Genomic DNA, 9769 nt, shown 5'->3' on the forward strand with positions numbered 1-9769 from the left:
TATGGGTAGATTCAGACAATCCCAAACCTACCAGTTCGGTTTGGTTAATCGATAAAAATAATTTTATACCAATTAACCGAACCGAACCGACGTCGGTATAAAAAATTCATATTGATTTTTGAACCACAAAAATCGGTTGACAGTTAATTTCGGTTCAGCCGTCGTCGGTAGGTGGTCGGTAATCGGTAATCGGTAAGCGGTTAATTTGCGGACCATGCTCGTGGCCAACCTGAAAAAAGGGCAAATTGTGCAGACTGATTAAGTTCAGAGGCAACACAGAGAGCTTGAACCAGAACATAGATTAACCAAATTCCCCAGGTCTTTGGGCAAACTAGAAAGCCAAGGGCATCCCAAGAGTTTCAATGTGTTTTACAATACGATGAGTGACACATAGGATTGACTAAATTGTGTGTGTCTAATGATTTGTCACTTGGCAAAACGGTGTGTTTTAGAATAGATTGATGGATGCTACGGAATTGGAGAAAAATGTATCGAAAGGGTTTAAGACGCCTATTCGATAAACTTAAGGAGTTAAAAAGTGAACAAAATTAAAAAATAAAAATAAAGTTGAGGGTTTTATTAGTTTTTACAAGTTGACTCATGAATTTATTATAGATTTACCTTTTTTTTAGTGAGTTATTTTATCTTCCTTTTTCTAATGTTTAGATAAAAAAAAAAAAAAGGTAGCTCAATCGGCTGGGATCACGCCTAATGAAGCGGAGATCACTAATTAGAATCTCCCTCCCCCCTTCTTGTGCGGACATGTAAAAAAAAGAGAAATGGAAAATTTCACTTAACAATTACCTCTTTAAGTCTAAAAATTCTCAATTTAATATATCAAACTTTTAATTTTTTGCAATATTACCCCTCTATTAGGCTTTTCTTTTGAATTCTGTCAAAATTTCCCAATACTTTCCTTTTTTCTTTTTTCTTTTTTTTTTCTACTATAAAACAATAAAATAAAAAATTGAAAAGATTTAGGTGTGAGTATTTTTACAAATTTTGTTAAATCCTGACAAACGCTAAAATGTTTGCATTTTTTTAAAAAAATATAAAATAGACTCCAAATACACCTAGGGGGAGGTGAATAGGTGTTTATCACAAAATTTGCATAATTAAAAATAGGGGAAACTTCACTGAAAACCCCTGAACTTCCACCCGATTTGATAAAACCCCCATAAACTTCAAAATCTCTCAATTTAGTCCCATGAACTTTCAATTGCTCTCAGTTTGGACCCCTTCGTCAGATTTTAAACGTTACATGACATTTATACCCCTGACTTTTGTATAAAATTCCAACTTCCAAAACGTTTTTTTTATTATTATTATTATTTTAAAAAAAAAACAAAAATCATGAATATTTTGGTCTTTTTTGTATTTTTAATGGCTAAAATTGACGGAAGGGTCCAAATTGAAAGTAATTAAAAGTTTAGAAAACTAAATTGAGAGATTTTGAAGTTTAGGGGGTATTTCAAAACGGGTGGAAGTTCGGAGGTCTTCAATGAAGTTTCTCCTTAAAAATATGAAGCATGCAATCATTCACTAAATATAATAGAAAGCAGTAAATCAATCAGACACAAATATTTGGTGATAAAAAGGAAACATTTTATAAATCTCTCTAAAAGTAAAACCTCTCCGGAAGAGCCAAACACAAGAAATCACTAAAAGAAAATCCAGATTACAGACACAAAGACACTTACAACCCTCTGTAAGATCAACAAGGTTCTTGCTTGTCCTTTAGCTCGACAATCTTCTTGAAGTGATTCTCCTTTATCAGATCCTCTGATAGACTTCTTATTTTTTTATGAACAAATTGGCTTTTCAAACACAGCAACACTTTAAGAGAAAATAGTTCTAAAGCTTTGAATACTGATAATTCTCTCTTAGCACAATATGAAATTTTGTCTCTCTGTTGCTCTAAAGAGTCCTATATATTAAGCAACTACGAATTAGATTTCCTTGCTGAAGTAGAAAACCTCATAATGAAAAATCTATAGTAGTGTTAGGATGGCTAACGGTTTCGTTCGAACAGAACTAAGGTTTTATAGAAGTCTAAGCTGAAGATGGAAAACCCCCTAATGCGGCAACAACATGCTTCCATTCGGACGGAGGTGACTTCCGTTCTGACGTGGCTTCACTCGTTCGAATGGGCTTGTGAACATGCAGCAAACAAAGCTCTCAGTTTTTACTATGTAACTCATCACATTCAGACGGACAGCGAACATGCAGCCAACGGAGCTCTCGGGTTTACTAACGTAATGCAGACGTTCGGACACAAGTGAATGCTCTTGCAAACGAAGCTTTAACCAAGAAAAAATTACAGTTTCGGACACCAAATTAGTCAACCTAAAAACTATGAAAAATTACAGTTTACCCCATAAAGTTGATAGCGTTTTTCAATTTGAACACCAAAGTTTCAATTTTTGCAATCCACCCCCACAAAGTTCCAATTTTTTTTCAATTCGACCAATATTATCCCAAAATTCTCATATTGCCCCTAATTTTTATTTTTATAATTTTTATTTTTTTAAAAAAAAAAACAAATTTGAGGATGCAAAAATGGTTAGATGGTCAAGCCACCCTGATTTTTTTTTTTAAAAAAAAAATTTATAAAAAAATAAAAAAATAAAAATTAGGGGTAATATGGGAAGTTTTAGATACAATTGGTCAAATTGCAAAAAATTGGAACTTTGGGGGGGGTGGATTGCAAAAATTGAAACTTTAGTGTTCGAATTGAAAAACACTGTCAACTTTGAGGGAGTAAACTGTAATTTTTCCTAAAAACTAATAGAAATAAAAATAAAAGTAGAAGAGAAAGATTATTTATCAAATACTTTTTTTTTTTTTGATAAGTAAAAAGATGAATTAAAGAGCGCAGAGGGGCGCAACCCTAGTACACAGGGAGTATACAAGAGAGCGACTAAGAGGAAGAAAAAGAGGAAGAAAACATAAAAAGAAAGTCAGGGAAGCTAATCACTATAGGCGCTAGCCATCCAGCAGTCCAAGTGAAAAGAGTGTACAAGAAAAAGTGTACAATGTCCTCTATATTCCTAGATGAGTCCTCGAAACATCTAGCATTTCTCTCACTCCAGATGCACCACATGAGGCAAAGAGGAACCATCTTCCACACCACAGCACTGCGAGACTTGCCACCCATCCACCAAGAAGCATACAACTCCCTAACACAACCAGGCATCACCCAACACAAACCAAACCGAGAGAACACGGCATTCCACAAGATACGCGCAACCCCACAATGAAGAAAGAGATGATCAACTGACTCCCCATCCGATTCACACATGCAACAACGATTTACCACTACAATACCTCTCTTCCGAACATTATCCAATGTTAGAGTCTTCCCAAGCACGGCCGTCCAAACAAAGAAAGCCACTCTTGAAGGAACCTTAGTGCGCCAAATACTTTTCCAAGGGAAAGGGATGGGATTTGTAGAAGCAAGGATCTTGTAATAAGATCTTACCTCAAAAGTTCCTTTACGAGAAGAGATCCACCACATCCTATCCTCCCCTACTCCACTCCTCGAATGCGCATACAAGAGCGTGTAGAAAGAGGCCAAGACCTCCACTTCCCAATCATGAACCCTGCGAATGAAGGACACGTTCCACTGCACAGAGCCATTTAGACACTCCCTGTTATCCGCAATAGAAGCATCCTTATTGGTGGCAATATTGAAGAGTCCAGGAAAAGCATCCTTGAGAGACATGGCACCACACCAGATATCCTCCCAAAACCTGATGTTGGACCCAAGACCAGGGACAAATCTGAAGTGACCTCGAAGTGACCTCCACCCCCTGCATATATGCTTCCATAGCCCCACCCCATGTGGACCACTAGGATCCCTAGAACGCCAACCGCCCCAAACCGCACCATGCTTAGCCACCAAGATCTTCCTCCACCAAGCCTCTTTCTCATGAGCAAATCTCCACAACCATTTCCCCAACAAAGCTTGATTCATCACACGCAAATTTCGGATCCCTAAACCTCCCTCAGAGATCGGAGAACAAACCTTGTTCCAACTAACCAAATGGAACTTAAACTCATCATTAATCCCACCCCATAAGAAATCACGTTGAATCTTCTCCATGCGCTTTGCCACGGATGCAGGGATAGGAAACAACGACAAAAAATAAGTAGGGAGATTGGATAGGGTGCTTTTGATAAGAGTAATCCTGCCCCCCTTAGACAAATACAAGCGTTTCCATGGGGCCAGTCTTCTAGCGTACTTCTCCAGCATGTCCTCCCAACTAGCCTTGACCCTGAACGGTGCCCCCAGCGGGAGACCCAAGTACTTTAAAGGCATAGAAGCTGAACCGCAACCCAGGATGCCCGCCATAGAGCTCACATTATCCATACTACCGACAGGAACTAAAACAGATTTAGCCAGATTCACCTTTAACCCAGAAACGGCTTCGAAGCAAACAAGCAAAGCACCAATGTTTCTTATTTGATTCGGATCTGCCCCACAAAAAACCAAAGTGTCATCAGCGAAAAGAAGGTGAGAGACGATAACCCGATCCGACTCCCTACTTCCCACTGAGAAACCAGAGATGAGACCCCTGTTAACTGAGGCATTGATCAACCTACTGAACGCCTCCATAGCTATAACAAACAAGAAGGGAGAAAGAGGATCTCCTTGCCTCACTCCTCGCGAACTATCAAAGAAACCGGAAGAGGATCCATTGATCAGAACCGAGAAACGCACAGACGAGATGCAATGTTCAATCCATGAACACCATTTCTCTCCAAAACCGCACCTTCTCAGTAAGTAAAGAAGAAACTTCCAATTCAAATGATCATACGCCTTTTCCATATCCAGCTTGCACAACAAGCCAGGTTCCCCTAATCTTAACCGGCTATCCAAACATTCATTAGCGATGAGAACTGAATCTAGGATTTGCCTGCCTTTAACAAAAGCGTTCTGAGGTTTCGAAATGACCCAATCCATCACACTCTTCATTCTGTTGGCTAATACCTTAGCAACAATCTTATAAGTCCCTCCCACAAGGCTAATCGGACGAAAATCCTTAATATCGGAAGCTCCATGTGTCTTCGGAATAAGAGAGATAAACGTTGTATTAAGGCTTTTCTCAAAATAGCCTCGCTCATGGAACTCCGCAAGAACCGCCATAATGTCCTCCTTAATCACATCCCAGCAATCCTGGAAAAAGGCCATAGAAAAGCCATCCGGGCCTGGAGCCTTGTCCCTATCCATACCTCTCACCACCTCCCACACCTCCCTTTCCTCAAAAGGATCTTCCAACCTAGAAGCCTCACCAATAGACAACATATCAAAATCAAGATCATCCAACCTCGGTCTCCAGTTAAGACTCTCTGAAAAAAGAGACTCATAAAAATTGGTAACATGGTTGCTAATGACCTCTTGATCTGAAGTTGTAGAACCACCCACAATCAGAGACTCAATAGAATTCTGTCTTCTATTTGTATTAGCAATCTGATGGAAAATTTTCGTGCACTTATCTCCCTCCTTCAACCAACGGATCCTAGATTTCTGCCTCCAACTGATTTCCTCATGTAAAAGGTAAGTCTCCAACTCTCTAGCTAGCAACCTCTTTCTCTCCATTTCTTCTACGGATAACCCTCTCTCCTCTTCCACCCTATCAAGATCCTTTATATCATCCATGCGGGTTTTGATGCACCCTCCCACATCTCCAAATTCCTGAACATTCCAACTCTTAATGTCCCCTTTGAGAGCTTTCATCTTTTTAGCCAGAATAAAACTCGAAGTGCCCTAGAAATGGTAAGACTCCCACCAGCTCCTAACTTTGTCCATAAAACCCTCAGCTTTAAGCCACATATTCTCGAACTTGAAGGGTCTCTTGCCTCCCAAAAAACAATTACAATCAAGAATAATAGGAGCGTGATCCGAACACACACGAAGCATCCTCTTTTGTCGCATACTTGGGTAACGAGCTTCCCATTCTGGAGAGACTAAGAAACGATCTAGCCGTGACCAAGAGTGATTGTTAGACCAAGTAGAGACCCCCCCAGCTAATGGGAAATCCATAAGGCCCTGCTCCATTATAAAATCTGCAAATTCCCTCATTGCGGACCGAGAATAAGCCCCCCCTGATCTCTCACTAGGATAAAGAGTAGCATTAAAATCCCCTCCAATACACCAAGGCATATCCCACCAGCTCATAAGACCCGCCAGTTCCTCCCAAAGAAGACGCCTGATGTTATCTCTATTAGGGCCATACATCCCCGCAAAAGCCCAAACAAAACCATCATCAACGTTTCTAAAAGAGCAAGCCGCCACAAAACTGCCCAAAGCCACCTCAACCTTCGTGACTACTCTTCTATCCCACAGAACCAAAAAACCACCCGAAGCCCCTCTCGAAGGGACATAGCACCACTCCGCGTAAGGGCATCCCCACAAACTTTTCACAAAATTGTTAGAAATATAATCCACCTTAGTCTCTTGAAAACACACTATATCCACTTTCCAACTTCTAAGAAGATTTCTAACCCTCAACCTTTTGTCCCTTACATTCAAGTCCCTCACATTCCAAGAAAGTATCTTCGGCTTCATTGAATAACTCGACAAGCCCTACCCTTTTTGCTATCCCTCAAAGAACTACCACTGTGCACCTCATAATTAACGGAAAAATTAAGATTATTGAGTTCCCTCTTACCTTTTTTTCCGGTATTTGCTTCCGCTGCCACTCCCTCTTTCAACACCTCTCCCACCTCCTTATTGATGTCCTCATTATCCGCCATGATGATCCCAAATACCTCCGCCAACCGCCCATCTTCACCATCACAAGAGACACCCACAAGCTTGCTAAAATGAGTTACATACTCCACCGAAATAGGTTCTTGATTCGCACACGGTTCCAAAGCTAAGGAGTCTGGAACATACTCCTCATCCTGCGAAAAACGATCCTCATTTCCAGAATACGCTACTTCCGAAGAACATAAGCCCTCGTCAAAGACACTGACCACAATCCCTTTCTCCTTAAGAGAGTAATCCGAATCTGGCAAAACCCACTTCTTCATACCCGATGGAATTTCCCCCTGCATGTCGAGCAGCTTCTGTTCACTACCTACGCCCTCCCCCAAGTCCTTCCCCGACATCCTCTGGCCCAACTCCGGTAGATTCCATCTTTCCAAACCCGGCGCAAGCTCTTCCTGAAAAATACACAAGTCCTTTCCAACGACCGGCGCCGTCTGACCCAACTTGACAGTAATCACCTTCTTCGACTTCTCACGATCTTCGGCAACGAGCCCAGAAGGGTCCGACAGCACCAGACTGTGCGATGCCTCCCTTCGATCTCCTGCCGAAGGAACCGACGGCGCCTTGCCCAGAATACCCATTTCTAACTCGCCCAACCGCAACGACACCGGAGCTTGAACTATCGGCCTTATCGCCAGAGGATGCAGACCATGACCGGCGTCCAGCACTCCTACCCTTGCCGCGTTCTCCTTCGTCGAGCCCTGCGCACAAGACACTGGCACACTTGTCGCCCGTGCCTGCGACCCAGAGAAGGCCGACGAATCTACATTCGTCACGACCGGCGGTGTCCGACGCCCTGAGTGAGACGTTGAAGCGCCAGGATCCCCTGCGGGCCCAATGGGTTTCTCCTGACATGGCACCAATGCCTTACTACTATAGCACTTCAATAATTTATTGGGCCCAACTCCAGCTACATGAGCTTTGTCCTTCATCTGTGCTACCAAGATCTTTGATTGGGCCTTGGGCTGTAACTCACGCTGGCCCAAAAGCTGAGCTTGATAACACTCCTTAACTAGGCCCATCTGGGGACTCTCCAAGACAGGGAACCTATTAAAACCAGCAGATCCTTTCCCACACCCACAAGTCAGAAGCGAATCTAACCCATTCATACAGCTCCTGATATCCTCCTGTAACTTTAACAGGGAGATCTTCAACTTTTCCTTCTCCTCCGCACGCACGCAACCATGACAAGATGTTCCAGAGGCATGCCCATTAGCAGATTTCTCCTCGGAACTTGGACCCTTCTTCTGTTGTGCCCCACAACCGGCATCATCATTCCATGCAAGCCTAGTCGCCGAACCCTTCATCGGAGCCACCACCTGAGCCTCAAGATCTTTCGTAGCTTCCTTACCATGGCACACAGCCATATAATTTTGCCCAGACGAGTTGCTGATCCCAACTTTGCCTCCTACCAACCATTTAGGAACCCTCGCAATCGGTTCATCATAGTGCCCAAACGGTTCCTCTACCTGTTTCGTTGAGGAGAGCAATACCTCAGAAAAACTCCTTCTCTGTTTTCCTAGCATCCCCAACGAACGGCTTGATGAAATTAATAGCTATCCAAAGCTCTGACTGAAGCCGATCCCATCCACACCTATTCCTACCTTCAGGCACCATAACTCTTCCACGCCTATCTCTGCCATCATACTCCTCTAATACCAGAAATCTCCCATGCTTGTTGAAGCATTTCTGGACTAACGCACGTGGAAAGCTTCGAATAGACTCATCCCTAAAGACCCTTGAATCCTCCACTGACATCAGTTCACCAAAAATATTCACTAACCAAACCGCTTCTTTCCATTCCAACCGTATCGAACGCATCTTTCCTTTGCAACGCTCTTGAAGCTTCAGTACCGTGTCTCCATCCTTCACTACCAACACAAACTCCTTCGACTCCACTGACCAAGCTCTAGACAACCCCATACTTGAGTTTCAGTACCCCTGAGCTAAATTGAAGTGTACTCCATATTTATCAAATACTAAGGGCCTGTTTGGGATTACGTGGCCTAAAAATGCTTTTAACACTAAAAAAATCCGTTTGAAGAAAAAAATACTCATTTGGTAAAAAAATTAAAAGCACTTTTAAGTGTCCAAAAAGCCTAAAAATGACCAAAACACATTTTTAGCAAAATCTTTAAAATAAAGCTTTTACTCAAAAACTTTATTTCTCAAAAGCAATCTCAAGCGCTCTAAGTCTATTTGAGGCTTTGGTTTTTTGTTATATGTATCTTTTAAGCTTTTGGATTCTTTGCTGGCAGAGAAAAGAAAGAAATAAAAATAAGAAAGTTGGTACACGAAGAGAGAAAATCGAAAAGAAAGGAAAGAGTCGAATTGTGGAAGAACAAAGAAAGCTCTAAAGAAACTATAATGGGTGAGCAAAAAAATGTAAAAATGTGGCATGTCATGTTTTGAGGGACTATTCTATATTCTTTTAGCTTTCAGGGGATGGATTTTTGGTTAAACGCTCATTACCCCTTATGATTTAAAGACTTTATTTTTTTCTACCTTGGTTGCAATTCATATTGTAAATGGAATCTCACTTATGGTTTAAAAAGAAAATTGTACTTCCATTCAAAATTCGTCTATAAAATTGACAGAAGTTCCCGTCAACCCAATAAAAAATTGACATGTGGTCATAGGAGGGCCCCGATATCAACAAAGGAATCAAGGGACTCTAGGAGGCCCCAATAATCAACAACCAACGGCAGAGAAAGACCCAAGAATATATCTTTGAATTCCCATGAATGTATTTACTAATCATCTAAGTAAATTAGGGAACTCTTGTAAGGCTCAGCTACTTTGCTGCCAAAGAATCTAAGCAAGGGCCATCCGCAGGTTCAAGGACATACATCTTAAAATTTTCATGGATAGATTTACTAATCATCCAAGAAAATTGGGAGATTTCTATAGGATCCAGTAAGTACCCACCTAAGAATAAGGCCCACTCTCAATATCAAGCCTAACCAATTTGTGACCTAATGGGCTTAAGCCACC

Source organism: Corylus avellana, chromosome ca2 (genome assembly GCF_901000735.1).
Source record: "Corylus avellana chromosome ca2, CavTom2PMs-1.0".
NCBI lineage: Eukaryota > Viridiplantae > Streptophyta > Magnoliopsida > Fagales > Betulaceae > Corylus > Corylus avellana.